Source organism: Oncorhynchus kisutch, unplaced genomic scaffold (assembly GCF_002021735.2).
Source record: "Oncorhynchus kisutch isolate 150728-3 unplaced genomic scaffold, Okis_V2 scaffold953, whole genome shotgun sequence".
In the NCBI taxonomy this organism is placed as follows: Eukaryota; Metazoa; Chordata; class Actinopteri; order Salmoniformes; family Salmonidae; genus Oncorhynchus; species Oncorhynchus kisutch.
Window position 1 is genome coordinate 65287 of NW_022262898.1, and position 22214 is coordinate 87500.

The 22214-nt window shown below is 49.3% G+C and overlaps 2 non-coding genes across 2 annotated transcripts; both read right to left on the reverse strand.

Annotated features, from left to right (window-relative positions):
- Window positions 1–1373: 1373 nt before the first annotated feature.
- Window positions 1374–1527, reverse strand: LOC116363605 (5.8S ribosomal RNA). The gene has a single exon (XR_004207870.1). It is a non-coding gene; the product is annotated as a 5.8S ribosomal RNA (ribosomal RNA).
- A 9184-nt stretch (window positions 1528–10711) lies between these two features.
- Window positions 10712–10865, reverse strand: LOC116363606 (5.8S ribosomal RNA). The gene has a single exon (XR_004207871.1). It is a non-coding gene; the product is annotated as a 5.8S ribosomal RNA (ribosomal RNA).
- Between the last annotated feature and the right edge of the window lie 11349 nt (window positions 10866–22214).

The window sequence follows — 22214 nt, forward strand, 5'->3', positions numbered from 1 at the left end:
GCACCCTTCCCCGGCAATAAAGCAGATAGCCGCGCTGTTAAGAACCGCGTGCACCTGGTCACCCAAAATGGACCTCGTGCACCTGGTCACCCAAAATGGACCTCGTGCACCTGGTCACCCAAAATGGACCTCGTGCACCTGGTCACCCAAAAAGGCCCTCGTGCACCTGGTCACCCAAAAAGGCCCATGTGCACCTGGTCACCCGGCCGCTTTCCACCCAGAACCTAAGTCCACTCTGGGTTACCGGTGGTACTACCTGTACCCACCTTCCTTAGTCCGATTGCCCACTCTCTTTTTGGGCTATCGGACTCTGACTTGCCCACTCTCTCTTGGGTCTTTGGGTTACCGGGTGCACGACGTCCGTTTTGGGTTACCAGGTACCGATGGTACTTTTCTACCTGGTACCCACCTTCCTTAGTCCGATTGCCCACTCTCTTTTTGGGCTATCGGACTCTGACTTGCCCACTCTCTCTTGGGTCTTTGGGTTACCGGGTGCACAACGTCCGTTTTGGGTTACCGGGTGCCGGTGGTACTTTTCTACCTGTACCCACCTTCCTTAGTCCGATTGCCCACTCTCTTTTTGGGCTATCGGACTCTGACTTGCCCACTCTCTCTTGGGTCTTTGGGTTACCGGGTGCACAACGTCCGTTTTGGGTTACCGGGTGCCGGTGGTACTTTTCTACCTGTACCCACCTTCCTTAGTCCGATTGCCCACTCTCTTTTTGGGCTATCGGACTCTGACTTGCCCACTCTCTCTTGGGTCTTTGGGTTACCGGGTGCACGACGTCCGTTTTGGGTTACCGGGTGCCGGTGGTACTTTTCTACCTGTACCCACCTTCCTTAGTCCGATTGCCCACTCTCTCTCTGGGCATCTGGACTCTGACTCCTGGTGCTTCTATGTGCACCTGGTGACCCATTTGTACTGAAGAGGGGAGGTGGAGGAAGACGCCTTCCGTCCCAAAAAAAGATTGGATCGAGTGCCTGCTTACACCCTCTCCCCCGGATTTTGAATGGCCAGCGAGAGCTCACCGGACGCCGCTGGGAACGCGACGCTTTCCAGGGCTTGGGCCCCTCTCTCGGGGCGAACCCATTCCAGGGCGCCCCTGAACTCTCCCCGGGGCTCCCGCCAGCTTCTCCGGGATCGGTCACATTACCGCACTGGACGCCTCGCGGCGCCCATCTCCGCCACTCCAAATTCGGGGATCTGAACCCGACTCCCTTCCGTTACCGGCCTCACACCGTCCACGGGCTGAGCCTCGATCAGAAGGACTCAGGCCCCCGATCGACACTGGGCAAAGCGGTCTTCTATACACCACATGACTGCCCCAGCTGCCCCAGCTGCGGAAACCCAGAGGTTCCGATTGATGACAAAGCGACCCTCAGACAGGCGTAGCCCCAGGAGGAACATGGGGCCGCAAAGTGCGTTCGAAGTGTCAATGATCAATGTGTCCTGCAATTCACATTAGTTCTCGCAGCTAGCTGCGTTCTTCATCGACGCACGAGCCGAGTGACCCACCGCTAAGAGTTGTACTCTTGTTTTTCTCATTACGCACGCAGAGGCCAGAGGCCGGGCAGAGATGGGGAGGTTACCCTCCTTTCCTCCACCCGCACTTCGCCAGAGCGCCAGGCCATAAGTTCAAAGACAAAGGTTTAAGAATAGGGAGGCTTCCGGGAGCTGCGCTTGCGTCCTCGTCGCCGAAGCGCCAGGGAAGCCGCGCAGACATTGAACCCCCACCTACGCCGGGGCGCAGAGAAGTTGACTGGGTTCCCAGTGCCGCGCGAGGATACGGGGCGATACTCAAGCCGCTTACATCAGTGTTAGACCATTTTGGGAAGTCCCGGTTCACCGGACACCCCCAGTCCCCTTCGGTAGCGGCCTCTCCACCCGCCCATAGGTGAGTCATGCAACCGTGGCTAATGGGGAAAGGGGATGGAGCCAGTCGGGCACATCCCAGGCAAAGGGGGGAATGCGGGGAAGCGGGCTAGGACCGATGACACCCGCGCCGGGAGAAGAGAGAGGCGGGAGGCGTGAGCCCCCTACCCTACCCAACCCGCAGCATAGCTGGATTTTCGGCGCTCAGCCCCATGCCGGCGGCTGGCAACCCGTTAATGATCCTTCCGCAGGTTCACCTACGGAAACCTTGTTACGACTTTTACTTCCTCTAGATAGTCAAGATTGATCGTCTTCTCGGCGCTCCGCCAGGGCCGTGACCGACCTCAGCGGGGCCGATCCGAGGACCTCTCCAATCGGTAGTAGTGACGGGCGGTGTGTACAAAGGGCAGGGACCGGAGCTTATGACCCGCGCTTACTGGGAATTCCTCTCGGTGAAGGGTAGACACACGCTGATCCGCTCAGTGTGTGATCCGCTTTCAACCTGTCAATCCCGTCCGGCCTGGGTGAGGTTTTCGGTGTTGAGTCAAATTAAGCCGCAGGCCCCACTCCTGGTGGTGCCCTTCCGTCAATTCCTTTAAATTTCAGCTTTGCAACCATACTCCCCGGAACCCAAATACTTTGGTTTCCCGGACGCTGCCCGGCCTCAGACAGACCGCTTGGGTCAACCGGGTAGGTCCACATTTGAAGACAGGGTTTGAGAATACGTGTTTTTGGTGCCGATGCGTTACGGGATGACCATCACCACATGCTTCGCAGCCTGAGTGTGCCACTCCCCGCACCGGAACACCAATGGAGGGCCACTTGGTCAGACAGTTCGGCTCGAAATCGCACGAACGTTGCGCGGCTGGAGTGTATCGAAATTAGGGGACCAAAATTCCGAAAGGGGCTCCCCCGATAGAGGCAAATCCACTTGGGTCGGGAGGGAACATCCATCAGAACACCAGCCAAAGGCCGGCCGATAGAGTCCCTCCCAGGTGGAAAACGAATGCAAATCAGTCAGAGGAAATTAAACTCCCTGGACAACAGAGGACAACCATGGAGACGCACCGTGAAACAAGTATGGGACTGGACTGGAGAGCTAGCCCTCACCGGGACTAAACAACCACCAATCGGTCGCCGAAGGGACAGGCACCTTCATTGGACCAGAACCATGGTCATTGATGAACCAAACCCACAAGGTAATAGCTGGGATAGAGCAACTGCCGGGGCAGAGCTCAATATCCTCCCATCACCAAGCTGGGAAACGTGGCTCAAAAGTTAGGATAAATCGGACGCCGAAGGGTCTGTTCCAACCACTAAATCGGACGCCGGCGGAAAATGTCCAAATTACCATGGTTACGAGGGGCTCACATCCCTCAAAAGTACCCAGTACTTATTTTCTATTCGGCCTGATCAGTTTGACACCACCCCCGTCTCTCTAGGACATGGAAGTCTTGTTGTCAAAAACCAGGTTTCTGATTTCGCGCCGGTACCTGTCTGGTCGACCCACCCCCAAGTGTGTAATTGACGTTCAGGCCAATTTATCGATATAAGCTCGGAACCTCACTGGGTTTATGTGTATCCCGCAATTGGGGGTAAAATTCTGTTAAACACAAAACGTGAATAAATCAAAAAGTACACATCCAATCTGGATGGGGTTTATTTTAAACGAAAGGGCACATATAGACGAGCATTTACATGGAATTAAAACCGTTTTTGTAGAAAACATTTTAATAGAAAATCGTGTTTTAAGTTTTGGGAAAAAAGTGAATGTTACAGGAAACATAGGTGCCTGTGAATGCGAAATGTTTTTGATATGATGCAATTGTTGCCCATCACGAGAGAGGGTATGAGACGAAATTTGGGACCTCTAGCTCTTCGGGAAGTATTTTTAATCATTTTCTGAAAATTACAGAAATTGGTCGGAAAAATGGCAGAGTCCACACTTTTCACAGCCGTGCACCTGGTGATTGAAAACGTGCATCTGGTAACCCAAAAATTACATTAGCGGTGTTACAAAAAATGAATGCCCGCTTGGGACCACCCTAATACGGACCTTTATCCATGGGGGACCCTATACCTCGCATTTAAGGGTCATTCTGATATTAATGCCCGCTATGGAAACACCCTACTACGGCCCTCTCTCTGTCGGGGGCGACCTGAGTGCATTATGGACACTTTGAAATTTCACGATGGATACTGATTGCTATAGAAGCGGTAACCCAAAAACACAAATATGGTCATAAATGCATTTAACGGTCATTCTGATTTTAATGCCCGCTATAGGAGCACCCTACTACGGCCCTCTTTCACTCAGGGCCGTCCTGGGTGCTTTATGGACTGTTTGACAAGTGCTGGAGGAGGAAATAGAGCCGTGCACCTGGTGATTGAAACCGTGCATCTGGTAACCCAAAATAGACCCGTGCACCCGGTAACCCAAAAATTACATTAGCGGTGTTACAAAAAATGAATGCCCACTTGGGACCACCCTAATACGGACCTTTATCCATGGGGGACCCTATACCTCCGTGCACCTGGTGATTGAAAATGTGCACCTGGGAACCTAAATATTAAAATACTGTCCGGTTACAGCCATCTTGGGCTATATGGGCTATATGCCGGTACACCAAAACGTGAATAAATCAAAAAGTACATATCCAATCTGGATGGGGTTTTTTTTAAACGAAAGGGCACAAATAGACGATAATTTACTTTTAATTAGAACCGTTTTTGTATAGAACATTTTAATAGAAAATTGCGTTTTAAGTTTTGGGAAAATAGTGAATGTTACAGGAAACATAGGTGCCTGTTAGGGCAATTTGTTTTTGACATGCTCTACTTGTTGCCCATTGAGAGAGAGGGTATGAGACGAAATTTGGGACCTCTAGCCCCTCGGGAAGTATTTTTAATCATTTTATGAAAAATACCGATGAGTGCTTTATTGGCTGTTTAAAATATCACGATGGATACTGATTGCTATAGAAGCGGTAACCCAAAAACACAAATATGGTCATAAATGCATTTAACGGTCATTCTGATTTTAATGCCCACTATAGGAGCACCCTACTACGGCCCTCTTTCACTCAGGGCCGTCCTGGGTGCTTTATGGACTGTTTGACAAGTGCTGGAGGAGGAAATAGAGCCGTGCACCTGGTGATTGAAACCGTGCATCTGGTAACCCAAAAACACAAATATGGTCATAAATGCATTTAACGGTCATTCTGATTTTAATGCCCGCTATAGGAGCACCCTACTACGGCCCTCTTTCACTCAGGGCCGTCCTGGGTGCTTTATGGACTGTTAGCCAAGTGCTGGAGGAGGAAATAGACCCGTGCACCTGGTGATTGAAAACGTGCATCTGGTAACCCAAAATAGACCCGTGCACCCGGTAACCCAAAAATTAAATTATTTATGGACACTTTCACATATTTTTGTGGATGCGGATTAAACACATTTTTAATCATTTTAATGCATAATGACACAAATACAAGGGTGAATTTCAAACAAATATGCTTTATTTAATCAGTTAATCATTGATTGATTTGACCCTCAATCAGTGCCCGGGCCCGGCTGGCATTTTTGGGCAGATTATGGTACCTGTAGTGACGTGCCTGGGTTTCCAGAGAGTGACACATATGGTCAGCAACAGTTCCCCGGTCTGTAACTGAGCCTTGGTTAAAGTTCAACGTGGCAACACTGCGTCGAATTGTACCAAAGGTCACTTTACTTCCAATGCCAAACTCTTCAAAGATTTGCCCCACATACTCACACAGATTACCGTAGGGTTGACCGCAGGATGTGAAAAAGAACAGTTCTGTGTCTGAGGTCAATCCACTCAGATGAGGCCTGATTTTATGGAATCGTTGAAGCCAAGTGTATTCCTCCTGACATAGAACAATTCTGCACTCCCCGAAGCTATAGTTAGTTTTGTGGGAAGCTATAGACATCTGATAACCCCCACCTTCAGGGGTTATTTCACTGAAATCAGTCACACTAAACATTGTGACTGGGGATCGTCGAGTGCCATTAAATATGGCCAACCGGCTGGACATGAGAGCTGCAAACCTACGCCTGTCAGAGCATGTGGCACGTTCCTCCAGCCTACTGAGAACTGAAGGAATGGCTCGATTGCTTAGCTCAACAAAGCGTTTTAACTCCGCAGCGCTGAGCACCTCGTCCCTGCAGCGTTGGCGGAATTTTGCCCTATGCGTTGCCTGGCTCTGCCGCGAGTCCCTGTCCATCTTCGCCAAGCACAGTAACATCTTTCGAATTGCAACGACCTTAGCTTGCATACCATTTGGCCGGAACTGAATAAGATAATTGAGGAAACCTCTAACATCAGCTCGGTACATTTTTAAGGTGGATGGTGCCAAACCACGGCCGTCACATTGAGCATACCACACAGACACACGTCTGTAGTTATCCAGAAAACACAGTCCTTCATTGGCCTTGTCCTCCGACATAATGCGGAGGAATTCCCGTACTCGGGACATACTGGTGCGACTATTGTCAATTCGTTTAACTGAAGGGGCTGTACCCACAATATAGTGTTCATACTGAGTCAAAATTGCATTACTCCAAACCTGCATTCGGGATGGCACACCGCCGTCTTCATCACTCTCGCTCTCAGTAGAAGTCGCCACGACGCAGCCTTGCTCCCTCGGTTCCGAGCACAGTTCACTACGGACCTGACTGGTTGGCTGCACCGCCGCCGAAGAACCTGCCGTCTGATCCCCCTCGGCCACCAGCTGCTGCTGCTCACCCTCGTCCACTAGCTGCTGCTCACCCTCGTCCACCAGCTGCTGCAAAATCACAGGGTCCTCCGGCCGCGGTTCAAGCACTGATTCGGGCTGCTGTCTCTCAGTCGAAAACCGGCTAAATTGCATAGCATTCGTCCATTCCATAGTACCGAACTTAAGTGCATGTACAGACTTCAAATGTCGATCTAGCCGCACTATATTCTGTTTACAACAAAGTCCACAGTCGCGTCTTGGTCTGCTACTCATAGCTTCTCTCTCCTGCCTTCCTCCGTGTCTCTCTGTTTGCTCAAACAAACACCTAACCCTAACCAGGGCTTAATGCGCCCCACCTGTGGCCCAATATGGGACTAATTGGACGGGGAAGGAGAATTTGACCATAAAGCTCACCTCGTTGTCTCTTTATTCGTGAAAGGACGTTTGGCCCTGTGGGTAGCGGACTTGCCTGAGAATTGTCAGGCAAGGGTTCGAGACCCGCAAGGATCAGCGTCTTTTTTTCCCCACAGGGCCTGCTAACCCACAGCCCAAGGTGTGGGCACCAGGTGTGGGCCCCAGCAGAGGCCCAATATGGGACAAAATGGACGGGGAAGGAGAATTTGACTATAAAGCTCACATCGCTGTCTCTTTACTCACGAAAGGCTGTATGGCTTAATGGTTAGGGAGCTTGACTCACAATCACCGGGTCAAGTGTTCATGCCAGGCCTGGGTAATCATTTTTTTTCCCCACAGGGGCCTGATAACCAAAAAAAGGACCATAGGTCCATAGGCCCATAGGCCCATAGGCCAGAAAGCCACTGGCCTGGCCTGGGACAAAACCCACTGCCCTGGCCTCAAGGCCTTATTTGACCTAACCGGTTGACATGCCTTTTTCAGAGAATGAGAGGACACAGAGAGGCTTAAAAGGTTAAACTCTCTCTCATGGGATGAAGGGACATACAGGCCTAAAGGCCAAACACCCCTAACCAGGTTATATGCCTCTATCTGGGCATCAGAGGTCACAAACAGGCCTCAAGGCCTTATTTGACCTAACCGGTTGACATGCCTTTTTCAGAGAATGAGAGGACACAGAGAGGCTTAAAAGGCTAAACTCTCTCTCATGGGATGAAGGGACATACAAGCCTAAAGGCCAAACACCCCTAACCAGTTTATATGCCTCTATCTGGGCATCAGAGGTCACAAACAGGCCTCAAGGCCTTATTTGACCTAACCTGTAAAGGGACTTTTTCTGGGAATGAGAGGACACAGAGAGGCTTAAAAGGCTAAACTCTCTCTCATGGGATGAAGGGACATACAAGCCTAAAGGCCAAACACCCCTAACCAGTTTATATGCCTCTATCTGGGCATCAGAGGTCACAAACAGGCCTCAAGGCCTTATTTGACCTAACCGGTAAAATGACTTTTTCTGGGAATGAGAGGACACAGAGAGGCTTAAAAGGCTAAACTCTCTCTCATGGGATGAAGGGACATACAAGCCTAAAGGCCAAACACCCCTAACCAGTTTATATGCCTCTATCTGGGCATCAGAGGTCACAAACAGGCCTCAAGGCCTTATTTGACCTAACCGGTAAAATGACTTTTTCTGGGAATGAGAGGACACAGAGAGGCTTAAAAGGCTAAACTCTCTCTCATGGGATGAAGGGACATACAAGCCTAAAGGCCAAACACCCCTAACCAGTTTATATGCCTCTATCTGGCCTCAAGGCCTTATTTGACCTTTGTTGGCAGCCATCTTGGGCTATATGCTGAAACACCAAAACGTGAATAAATCAAAAAGTACATATCCAATCTGGATGGGGTTTTTTTTAAACGAAAGGGCACAAATAGACGATAATTTACATTGAATTAAAACCGTTTTTGTATAGAACATTTTAATAGAAAATCGTGTTTTAAGTTTTTGGAAAATAGTGGATGTTACCGGAAACATAGGTGCCTGTTAGGGCAATTTGTTTTTGACATGCTCTACTTGTTGCCCATTGAGAGAGAGGGTATGAGACGAAATTTGGGACCTCTAGCCCCTCGGGAAGTATTTTTAATCATTTTATGAAAAATACCGATTTTGGCAGGAAAAAATAAATAGCCGGTCAACTGGTAACCTAAAAATAATCTCCTAATTTAAAGTAGTCACCTCGTAAGGTGTTTGAAGGTAGGCACCTGGTAACCTAAAAATAAAAAGACTGTCCTAAATGCACTTGTCGGTCATTCTGATATTAATACCCACTATGGGACTATGATAGTGGGCATCTATCCATGGCCCTCTATCCATGGGCGCCCGTCCTGAGTGCTTTATGGACTGTTTAAACTATTCTGATGGATACACATTGTTGTGCACCTGGTGATTGAAAACGTGCATCTGGTAACCCAAAATGGATGGTAAATAAATCACAGAAATTGCACTATGTCCAACTCTGGGTATGGTGATTGGGGAATTAGGCCAAAAAAAAAGGGGGACAGAGCAGCTCACCTCCACAGAGGCTGACTGCTCTGCCCCCCTTAAGGACAGTGGAACTATTGACCTTCAGACCTAAAGGCCTAACTCCCTATCCAGGAACAGGCCTCTCTCTCTGGGCATGAGAGTACACATACAGGCAGTTAGGCCCTCACTCACCACCCGGGGAACAACCCTCTATTTCCGGGGATGATTCCAGCAGGGGACCCCCCCCCACCTCCACAACCTTGCACACCAGGTGAACCAGGGCACCCACACTTAAGCACCCTTCCCCGGCAATAAAGCAGATAGCCGCGCTGTTAAGAACCGCGTGCACCTGGTCACCCAAAATGGACCTCGTGCACCTGGTCACCCAAAATGGACCTCGTGCACCTGGTCACCCAAAATGGACCTCGTGCACCTGGTCACCCAAAAAGGCCCTCGTGCACCTGGTCACCCAAAAAGGCCCATGTGCACCTGGTCACCCGGCCGCTTTCCACCCAGAACCTAAGTCCACTCTGGGTTACCGGTGGTACTACCTGTACCCACCTTCCTTAGTCCGATTGCCCACTCTCTTTTTGGGCTATCGGACTCTGACTTGCCCACTCTCTCTTGGGTCTTTGGGTTACCGGGTGCACGACGTCCGTTTTGGGTTACCAGGTACCGATGGTACTTTTCTACCTGGTACCCACCTTCCTTAGTCCGATTGCCCACTCTCTTTTTGGGCTATCGGACTCTGACTTGCCCACTCTCTCTTGGGTCTTTGGGTTACCGGGTGCACAACGTCCGTTTTGGGTTACCGGGTGCCGGTGGTACTTTTCTACCTGTACCCACCTTCCTTAGTCCGATTGCCCACTCTCTTTTTGGGCTATCGGACTCTGACTTGCCCACTCTCTCTTGGGTCTTTGGGTTACCGGGTGCACAACGTCCGTTTTGGGTTACCGGGTGCCGGTGGTACTTTTCTACCTGTACCCACCTTCCTTAGTCCGATTGCCCACTCTCTTTTTGGGCTATCGGACTCTGACTTGCCCACTCTCTCTTGGGTCTTTGGGTTACCGGGTGCACGACGTCCGTTTTGGGTTACCGGGTGCCGGTGGTACTTTTCTACCTGTACCCACCTTCCTTAGTCCGATTGCCCACTCTCTCTCTGGGCATCTGGACTCTGACTCCTGGTGCTTCTATGTGCACCTGGTGACCCATTTGTACTGAAGAGGGGAGGTGGAGGAAGACGCCTTCCGTCCCAAAAAAAGATTGGATCGAGTGCCTGCTTACACCCTCTCCCCCGGATTTTGAATGGCCAGCGAGAGCTCACCGGACGCCGCTGGGAACGCGACGCTTTCCAGGGCTTGGGCCCCTCTCTCGGGGCGAACCCATTCCAGGGCGCCCCTGAACTCTCCCCGGGGCTCCCGCCAGCTTCTCCGGGATCGGTCACATTACCGCACTGGACGCCTCGCGGCGCCCATCTCCGCCACTCCAAATTCGGGGATCTGAACCCGACTCCCTTCCGTTACCGGCCTCACACCGTCCACGGGCTGAGCCTCGATCAGAAGGACTCAGGCCCCCGATCGACACTGGGCAAAGCGGTCTTCTATACACCACATGACTGCCCCAGCTGCCCCAGCTGCGGAAACCCAGAGGTTCCGATTGATGACAAAGCGACCCTCAGACAGGCGTAGCCCCAGGAGGAACATGGGGCCGCAAAGTGCGTTCGAAGTGTCAATGATCAATGTGTCCTGCAATTCACATTAGTTCTCGCAGCTAGCTGCGTTCTTCATCGACGCACGAGCCGAGTGACCCACCGCTAAGAGTTGTACTCTTGTTTTTCTCATTACGCACGCAGAGGCCAGAGGCCGGGCAGAGATGGGGAGGTTACCCTCCTTTCCTCCACCCGCACTTCGCCAGAGCGCCAGGCCATAAGTTCAAAGACAAAGGTTTAAGAATAGGGAGGCTTCCGGGAGCTGCGCTTGCGTCCTCGTCGCCGAAGCGCCAGGGAAGCCGCGCAGACATTGAACCCCCACCTACGCCGGGGCGCAGAGAAGTTGACTGGGTTCCCAGTGCCGCGCGAGGATACGGGGCGATACTCAAGCCGCTTACATCAGTGTTAGACCATTTTGGGAAGTCCCGGTTCACCGGACACCCCCAGTCCCCTTCGGTAGCGGCCTCTCCACCCGCCCATAGGTGAGTCATGCAACCGTGGCTAATGGGGAAAGGGGATGGAGCCAGTCGGGCACATCCCAGGCAAAGGGGGGAATGCGGGGAAGCGGGCTAGGACCGATGACACCCGCGCCGGGAGAAGAGAGAGGCGGGAGGCGTGAGCCCCCTACCCTACCCAACCCGCAGCATAGCTGGATTTTCGGCGCTCAGCCCCATGCCGGCGGCTGGCAACCCGTTAATGATCCTTCCGCAGGTTCACCTACGGAAACCTTGTTACGACTTTTACTTCCTCTAGATAGTCAAGATTGATCGTCTTCTCGGCGCTCCGCCAGGGCCGTGACCGACCTCAGCGGGGCCGATCCGAGGACCTCTCCAATCGGTAGTAGTGACGGGCGGTGTGTACAAAGGGCAGGGACCGGAGCTTATGACCCGCGCTTACTGGGAATTCCTCTCGGTGAAGGGTAGACACACGCTGATCCGCTCAGTGTGTGATCCGCTTTCAACCTGTCAATCCCGTCCGGCCTGGGTGAGGTTTTCGGTGTTGAGTCAAATTAAGCCGCAGGCCCCACTCCTGGTGGTGCCCTTCCGTCAATTCCTTTAAATTTCAGCTTTGCAACCATACTCCCCGGAACCCAAATACTTTGGTTTCCCGGACGCTGCCCGGCCTCAGACAGACCGCTTGGGTCAACCGGGTAGGTCCACATTTGAAGACAGGGTTTGAGAATACGTGTTTTTGGTGCCGATGCGTTACGGGATGACCATCACCACATGCTTCGCAGCCTGAGTGTGCCACTCCCCGCACCGGAACACCAATGGAGGGCCACTTGGTCAGACAGTTCGGCTCGAAATCGCACGAACGTTGCGCGGCTGGAGTGTATCGAAATTAGGGGACCAAAATTCCGAAAGGGGCTCCCCCGATAGAGGCAAATCCACTTGGGTCGGGAGGGAACATCCATCAGAACACCAGCCAAAGGCCGGCCGATAGAGTCCCTCCCAGGTGGAAAACGAATGCAAATCAGTCAGAGGAAATTAAACTCCCTGGACAACAGAGGACAACCATGGAGACGCACCGTGAAACAAGTATGGGACTGGACTGGAGAGCTAGCCCTCACCGGGACTAAACAACCACCAATCGGTCGCCGAAGGGACAGGCACCTTCATTGGACCAGAACCATGGTCATTGATGAACCAAACCCACAAGGTAATAGCTGGGATAGAGCAACTGCCGGGGCAGAGCTCAATATCCTCCCATCACCAAGCTGGGAAACGTGGCTCAAAAGTTAGGATAAATCGGACGCCGAAGGGTCTGTTCCAACCACTAAATCGGACGCCGGCGGAAAATGTCCAAATTACCATGGTTACGAGGGGCTCACATCCCTCAAAAGTACCCAGTACTTATTTTCTATTCGGCCTGATCAGTTTGACACCACCCCCGTCTCTCTAGGACATGGAAGTCTTGTTGTCAAAAACCAGGTTTCTGATTTCGCGCCGGTACCTGTCTGGTCGACCCACCCCCAAGTGTGTAATTGACGTTCAGGCCAATTTATCGATATAAGCTCGGAACCTCACTGGGTTTATGTGTATCCCGCAATTGGGGGTAAAATTCTGTTAAACACAAAACGTGAATAAATCAAAAAGTACACATCCAATCTGGATGGGGTTTATTTTAAACGAAAGGGCACATATAGACGAGCATTTACATGGAATTAAAACCGTTTTTGTAGAAAACATTTTAATAGAAAATCGTGTTTTAAGTTTTGGGAAAAAAGTGAATGTTACAGGAAACATAGGTGCCTGTGAATGCGAAATGTTTTTGATATGATGCAATTGTTGCCCATCACGAGAGAGGGTATGAGACGAAATTTGGGACCTCTAGCTCTTCGGGAAGTATTTTTAATCATTTTCTGAAAATTACAGAAATTGGTCGGAAAAATGGCAGAGTCCACACTTTTCACAGCCGTGCACCTGGTGATTGAAAACGTGCATCTGGTAACCCAAAAATTACATTAGCGGTGTTACAAAAAATGAATGCCCGCTTGGGACCACCCTAATACGGACCTTTATCCATGGGGGACCCTATACCTCGCATTTAAGGGTCATTCTGATATTAATGCCCGCTATGGAAACACCCTACTACGGCCCTCTCTCTGTCGGGGGCGACCTGAGTGCATTATGGACACTTTGAAATTTCACGATGGATACTGATTGCTATAGAAGCGGTAACCCAAAAACACAAATATGGTCATAAATGCATTTAACGGTCATTCTGATTTTAATGCCCGCTATAGGAGCACCCTACTACGGCCCTCTTTCACTCAGGGCCGTCCTGGGTGCTTTATGGACTGTTTGACAAGTGCTGGAGGAGGAAATAGAGCCGTGCACCTGGTGATTGAAACCGTGCATCTGGTAACCCAAAATAGACCCGTGCACCCGGTAACCCAAAAATTACATTAGCGGTGTTACAAAAAATGAATGCCCACTTGGGACCACCCTAATACGGACCTTTATCCATGGGGGACCCTATACCTCCGTGCACCTGGTGATTGAAAATGTGCACCTGGGAACCTAAATATTAAAATACTGTCCGGTTACAGCCATCTTGGGCTATATGGGCTATATGCCGGTACACCAAAACGTGAATAAATCAAAAAGTACATATCCAATCTGGATGGGGTTTTTTTTAAACGAAAGGGCACAAATAGACGATAATTTACTTTTAATTAGAACCGTTTTTGTATAGAACATTTTAATAGAAAATTGCGTTTTAAGTTTTGGGAAAATAGTGAATGTTACAGGAAACATAGGTGCCTGTTAGGGCAATTTGTTTTTGACATGCTCTACTTGTTGCCCATTGAGAGAGAGGGTATGAGACGAAATTTGGGACCTCTAGCCCCTCGGGAAGTATTTTTAATCATTTTATGAAAAATACCGATGAGTGCTTTATTGGCTGTTTAAAATATCACGATGGATACTGATTGCTATAGAAGCGGTAACCCAAAAACACAAATATGGTCATAAATGCATTTAACGGTCATTCTGATTTTAATGCCCACTATAGGAGCACCCTACTACGGCCCTCTTTCACTCAGGGCCGTCCTGGGTGCTTTATGGACTGTTTGACAAGTGCTGGAGGAGGAAATAGAGCCGTGCACCTGGTGATTGAAACCGTGCATCTGGTAACCCAAAAACACAAATATGGTCATAAATGCATTTAACGGTCATTCTGATTTTAATGCCCGCTATAGGAGCACCCTACTACGGCCCTCTTTCACTCAGGGCCGTCCTGGGTGCTTTATGGACTGTTAGCCAAGTGCTGGAGGAGGAAATAGACCCGTGCACCTGGTGATTGAAAACGTGCATCTGGTAACCCAAAATAGACCCGTGCACCCGGTAACCCAAAAATTAAATTATTTATGGACACTTTCACATATTTTTGTGGATGCGGATTAAACACATTTTTAATCATTTTAATGCATAATGACACAAATACAAGGGTGAATTTCAAACAAATATGCTTTATTTAATCAGTTAATCATTGATTGATTTGACCCTCAATCAGTGCCCGGGCCCGGCTGGCATTTTTGGGCAGATTATGGTACCTGTAGTGACGTGCCTGGGTTTCCAGAGAGTGACACATATGGTCAGCAACAGTTCCCCGGTCTGTAACTGAGCCTTGGTTAAAGTTCAACGTGGCAACACTGCGTCGAATTGTACCAAAGGTCACTTTACTTCCAATGCCAAACTCTTCAAAGATTTGCCCCACATACTCACACAGATTACCGTAGGGTTGACCGCAGGATGTGAAAAAGAACAGTTCTGTGTCTGAGGTCAATCCACTCAGATGAGGCCTGATTTTATGGAATCGTTGAAGCCAAGTGTATTCCTCCTGACATAGAACAATTCTGCACTCCCCGAAGCTATAGTTAGTTTTGTGGGAAGCTATAGACATCTGATAACCCCCACCTTCAGGGGTTATTTCACTGAAATCAGTCACACTAAACATTGTGACTGGGGATCGTCGAGTGCCATTAAATATGGCCAACCGGCTGGACATGAGAGCTGCAAACCTACGCCTGTCAGAGCATGTGGCACGTTCCTCCAGCCTACTGAGAACTGAAGGAATGGCTCGATTGCTTAGCTCAACAAAGCGTTTTAACTCCGCAGCGCTGAGCACCTCGTCCCTGCAGCGTTGGCGGAATTTTGCCCTATGCGTTGCCTGGCTCTGCCGCGAGTCCCTGTCCATCTTCGCCAAGCACAGTAACATCTTTCGAATTGCAACGACCTTAGCTTGCATACCATTTGGCCGGAACTGAATAAGATAATTGAGGAAACCTCTAACATCAGCTCGGTACATTTTTAAGGTGGATGGTGCCAAACCACGGCCGTCACATTGAGCATACCACACAGACACACGTCTGTAGTTATCCAGAAAACACAGTCCTTCATTGGCCTTGTCCTCCGACATAATGCGGAGGAATTCCCGTACTCGGGACATACTGGTGCGACTATTGTCAATTCGTTTAACTGAAGGGGCTGTACCCACAATATAGTGTTCATACTGAGTCAAAATTGCATTACTCCAAACCTGCATTCGGGATGGCACACCGCCGTCTTCATCACTCTCGCTCTCAGTAGAAGTCGCCACGACGCAGCCTTGCTCCCTCGGTTCCGAGCACAGTTCACTACGGACCTGACTGGTTGGCTGCACCGCCGCCGAAGAACCTGCCGTCTGATCCCCCTCGGCCACCAGCTGCTGCTGCTCACCCTCGTCCACTAGCTGCTGCTCACCCTCGTCCACCAGCTGCTGCAAAATCACAGGGTCCTCCGGCCGCGGTTCAAGCACTGATTCGGGCTGCTGTCTCTCAGTCGAAAACCGGCTAAATTGCATAGCATTCGTCCATTCCATAGTACCGAACTTAAGTGCATGTACAGACTTCAAATGTCGATCTAGCCGCACTATATTCTGTTTACAACAAAGTCCACAGTCGCGTCTTGGTCTGCTACTCATAGCTTCTCTCTCCTGCCTTCCTCCGTGTCTCTCTGTTTGCTCAAACAAACACCTAACCCTAACCAGGGCTTAATGCGCCCCACCTGTGGCCCAATATGGGACTAATTGGACGGGGAAGGAGAATTTGACCATAAAGCTCACCTCGTTGTCTCTTTATTCGTGAAAGGACGTTTGGCCCTGTGGGTAGCGGACTTGCCTGAGAATTGTCAGGCAAGGGTTCGAGACCCGCAAGGATCAGCGTCTTTTTTTCCCCACAGGGCCTGCTAACCCACAGCCCAAGGTGTGGGCACCAGGTGTGGGCCCCAGCAGAGGCCCAATATGGGACAAAATGGACGGGGAAGGAGAATTTGACTATAAAGCTCACATCGCTGTCTCTTTACTCACGAAAGGCTGTATGGCTTAATGGTTAGGGAGCTTGACTCACAATCACCGGGTCAAGTGTTCATGCCAGGCCTGGGTAATCATTTTTTTTCCCCACAGGGGCCTGATAACCAAAAAAAGGACCATAGGTCCATAGGCCCATAGGCCCATAGGCCAGAAAGCCACTGGCCTGGCCTGGGACAAAACCCACTGCCCTGGCCTCAAGGCCTTATTTGACCTAACCGGTTGACATGCCTTTTTCAGAGAATGAGAGGACACAGAGAGGCTTAAAAGGTTAAACTCTCTCTCATGGGATGAAGGGACATACAGGCCTAAAGGCCAAACACCCCTAACCAGGTTATATGCCTCTATCTGGGCATCAGAGGTCACAAACAGGCCTCAAGGCCTTATTTGACCTAACCGGTTGACATGCCTTTTTCAGAGAATGAGAGGACACAGAGAGGCTTAAAAGGCTAAACTCTCTCTCATGGGATGAAGGGACATACAAGCCTAAAGGCCAAACACCCCTAACCAGTTTATATGCCTCTATCTGGGCATCAGAGGTCACAAACAGGCCTCAAGGCCTTATTTGACCTAACCTGTAAAGGGACTTTTTCTGGGAATGAGAGGACACAGAGAGGCTTAAAAGGCTAAACTCTCTCTCATGGGATGAAGGGACATACAAGCCTAAAGGCCAAACACCCCTAACCAGTTTATATGCCTCTATCTGGGCATCAGAGGTCACAAACAGGCCTCAAGGCCTTATTTGACCTAACCGGTAAAATGACTTTTTCTGGGAATGAGAGGACACAGAGAGGCTTAAAAGGCTAAACTCTCTCTCATGGGATGAAGGGACATACAAGCCTAAAGGCCAAACACCCCTAACCAGTTTATATGCCTCTATCTGGGCATCAGAGGTCACAAACAGGCCTCAAGGCCTTATTTGACCTAACCGGTAAAATGACTTTTTCTGGGAATGAGAGGACACAGAGAGGCTTAAAAGGCTAAACTCTCTCTCATGGGATGAAGGGACATACAAGCCTAAAGGCCAAACACCCCTAACCAGTTTATATGCCTCTATCTGGCCTCAAGGCCTTATTTGACCTTTGTTGGCAGCCATCTTGGGCTATATGCTGAAACACCAAAACGTGAATAAATCAAAAAGTACATATCCAATCTGGATGGGGTTTTTTTTAAACGAAAGGGCACAAATAGACGATAATTTACATTGAATTAAAACCGTTTTTGTATAGAACATTTTAATAGAAAATCGTGTTTTAAGTTTTTGGAAAATAGTGGATGTTACCGGAAACATAGGTGCCTGTTAGGGCAATTTGTTTTTGACATGCTCTACTTGTTGCCCATTGAGAGAGAGGGTATGAGACGAAATTTGGGACCTCTAGCCCCTCGGGAAGTATTTTAATCATTTTATGAAAAATACCGATTTTGGCAGGAAAAAATAAATAGCCGGTCAACTGGTAACCTAAAAATAATCTCCTAATTTAAAGTAGTCACCTCGTAAGGTGTTTGAAGGTAGGCACCTGGTAACCTAAAAATAAAAGACTGTCCTAAATGCACTTGTCGGTCATTCTGATATTAATACCCACTATGGGACTATGATAGTGGGCATCTATCCATGGCCCTCTATCCATGGGCGCCCGTCCTGAGTGCTTTATGGACTGTTTAAACTATTCTGATGGATACACATTGTTGTGCACCTGGTGATTGAAAACGTGCATCTGGTAACCCAAAATGGATGGTAAATAAATCACAGAAATTGCACTATGTCCAACTCTGGGTATGGTGATTGGGGAATTAGGCCAAAAAAAAAGGGGGACAGAGCAGCTCACCTCCACAGAGGCTGACTGCTCTGCCCCCCTTAAGGGACAGTGGAACTATTGACCTTCAGACCTAAAGGCCTAACTCCCTATCCAGGAACAGGCCTCTCTCTCTGGGCATGAGAGTACACATACAGGCAGTTAGGCCCTCACTCACCACCCGGGGAACAACCCTCTATTTCCGGGGATGATTCCAGCAGGGGACCCCCCCCCACCCTCCACAACCTTGCACACCAGGTGAACCAGGGCACCCACACTTAAGCACCCTTCCCGGCAATAAAGCAGATAGCCGCGCTGTTAAGAACCGCGTGCACCTGGTCACCCAAATGGACCTCGTGCACCTGGTCACCCCAAATGGACCTCGTGCACCTGGTCATCACCAAAATGGACCTCGTGCACCTGGTCACCCAAAAAGGCCCTCGTGCACCTGGTCACCCAAAAAGGCCCAGGTGCACCTGGTCACACCGGCCGCTTTCCACCATGAACCTAAGTCCACTCTGGTTACCGGTGGTCTACCTGTACCCACCTTCCTTAGTCCGATTGCCCACTCTCTTTTGGGCTATCGGACTCTGACTTGCCCACTCTCTCTTGGGTCTTTGGGTTAGGGTGCCGACGTACGTTTTGACCTTAACCCTTACCTGGTAACTCCAACCCTACTGTAACTACTCCAACCCCACCTCTCCTTAACCCTACCTTGCACCACTCCTTTTGGGCTAAATCTGCCCTGACCATTCTCTATTTGGACCTCACCTTACCTTAAACCACTCCAACTCTTACCTTGGCCAATCCAACTCCTACCTTCTTAACCGTCTTCCTTAGCCCTGGCCCCTAACTTTTGAACTGCAACCCCAGTTGCCCACCCTCTCTTGGGCTATCTTTGTGGTTACATGGTCTGTACCTGACGTCCGTTTTGGGTTACGGGTGTCTGTCCCTTACAACCTATTGTGTCCCCTTCCTTGTCACGACTCCACTCTCTCATTCATACCAAATGCACTTGAAAGCTTTGTCACTGAAAGGGTGAACATTTCCAACATTGGGTCCCCATGGTATTGTTATTAAATGTGCTTACCTCCACTCGAATGCCCATCTCACTTTACTGCATCCCCATTCCACTCTCACCTTCTATCTGATTCCTCCACACCAAGAACCTGTTAGCGGCTTCCTACCTAAAAAAGTACAGACCGATGGAAATAACCTAAGCCATATTCCCACACGCGCACACACCGGAGAGTTACGCTCTCCTCACAACTCTCTCGAGGAGACCACCGGACACTAAACTCTTCGCTCCACACATCCAACCAGGACACATTCAAGCAAGGAATTGCACAAACACCCTACTGACATGTAGATTGAATCATACATTTTTACCTTTTTCGCACCTTTCATTTCAATTTATTTCATATATTCTCCCCCTGCTACTGATGCAGCCGAGTCTTCAGAAACCGTCGTGGCTGGGCTACCCCATAGCACCAGAGGGAGACTGTGAGGAAAGCAGATTCCACACGGACCTCGGGAGCTCCTTTTGGCCAGGCTTTTATTTGTCACAAACTTTCCTTAATTGGATTTTTCCACAGCTGCGCTTATATACGCACGAGCCTAGGATGTAGCCGAGTTGACGTTGTATGCTCATCCCTCACGCCACTGGCGGGAGAATGTTGATGATTTTATATGTTAAAATATGTGTATAGGCCATCCCCTTTTCATGTTCATGGTGTATGCATGGTGCCCCCACCTCATCCTTGGTCCCGGCCCTGCACAGACAGACACTAATACTTAGCCATCGGCCCTTTTACCAGTAGGCTCCCCTAGGAATATTAAGGTGGCCATTAGAACCATAAAATAGTTATTTGATAGTATTTGAAAGCTACAATGACTACAGACTCTTAAAAATGTACTTTATAATTATCCTTATTGATCCCTTGGATCCTGTAAAATAATCACTAGGGAACCAATTTATATTTAACAAATATCAATTTTTCTTCTCTTTGGGCTACCATGATCATGGAACCTGGACCAATAGGACCAACAACAAAAACAAAAACAAAACAAACAAAAAAAATTAAAAACAAAGAATACAAATAAAAATTAATACATATGTACATAAATATATTATTATTTTATTTTCAAAGTCTCTTGAACTCAGGGTTACCATGACCATGGACCCTTGACCAAAATAAAACAATAAAATAGAACACAAATAGACCAAATTTAAAAACCCAAAAAAACCTTCACCTACCTACCACCCTTCTAAAATATTTTGGGAGACACCCACCAGCACCCCCAACGGACGAGAACCTTTTTTCTCCAACTACTCTGGGGACCCCGACCTTGGCGACTCCCCCGCAGCGAGCAAACCCTAAGCAATTAGGCCCTTCCATACACCAAGCAAGAAGACAGGAGGATATGGATAGACCGGACTCCTTCGGGACCTCTTGCGGTTCTGTTGGCAGACCAATCGGCTCAACCCTCCCAGCCCCTTTACACACGGGAGACTCACGTAACGCGCTGGACGACTATCTACCCCAGTTTAGAATTGATTGGCAGTATGTTCAGTAGCGCGTGGGTGGTCCTAGCGGGTTGGGGCAGTTAAGTCCTCGAAAAGAGGGGCTTTTGGGTCATGCGCTGCGGCTGGAGGACTCGCGTCGGCCGTGTGTATCCCCTGGGGTGCTCAGATAATGTCTGGCGGAGAATTGGATCCCACGGAATAATTTCCATGGGGGGATCCCTTACCCCGCCGTACTTAGCCTGGTACAACCAATCTACTTTTTTGAACCTGGACTACGAACAAATTCACTGTCTAGGAAGGATATTACCTCTGGAAACGTTACGATCCTGGAAGGGAGTAACTCCACTGTTCACTATCACCCAAAACCACTGAATTACCTACGACTGAGATGGTGGGATGGAAACACCCCATTAACTTCTACTACTGCCGGACGTTTCATATGTAAGCAGAAGAAGGTTTTGCCGGTTTCTAAAACCCTCCATACACCGTACCGAAACACAGGACGAAACTCCAAGGGCGGAGGCATGACAACCGTATAGAGGGCTCGCCTTCTGGGTCTTTGTCTGCTCAAACCACTGTTAGTTCAAAGACTGACCACTTGACAGGGACACATGGCAACCGACTGAGGTCCGGACCTGCACAAGGTATGCAACTCGATGGTTTTGCCTGATCCTACGCCGAGTATACCCATAACAGACCAGCTGGATTTGACTAGACATGGGTTAATTTGGAATTAGGATCCTGGAAGGGAATAACTCCTAATTACACACATGATTGAAAACATCCAGGACCAAAGACTGACGAACACTGAAGTAAATACATAGACAACATGGAGCTGAAAAAGAAGGATCCGAAAGAGAGTAAACTCCTAGGTTGCACTATGCTTTCCACTTCCGTTGACATAGCGGACCTAGACATCATGACCATACCACTCGACATGGACACATGGCAACCAACCGAGGACCGGACCTGCATAAGGTACGCAACTCAAGGGTTTTGCCTGATCCTAAGTTGAGTAGACAGACCTACCTAAACCTAACCTTAACCATTCTGAAATACTATACCTAACCCTAAACCTAACCCTAACCTTAACCACTCTAAAATAAAAAAATAAAAATAAAAATTAATAAAATTTTTTAATTACCTAACACTAAACCCTAACCCCAACCTTAACCATTCGGAAATACTATACCTAACCCTAACCCTAACCCTAACCTTAACCACTCTAAAAACCCTTACCTAACCCTAAACCTAACCTTAACCCTAACCTTAACCATTTTTGAAAACCTATAC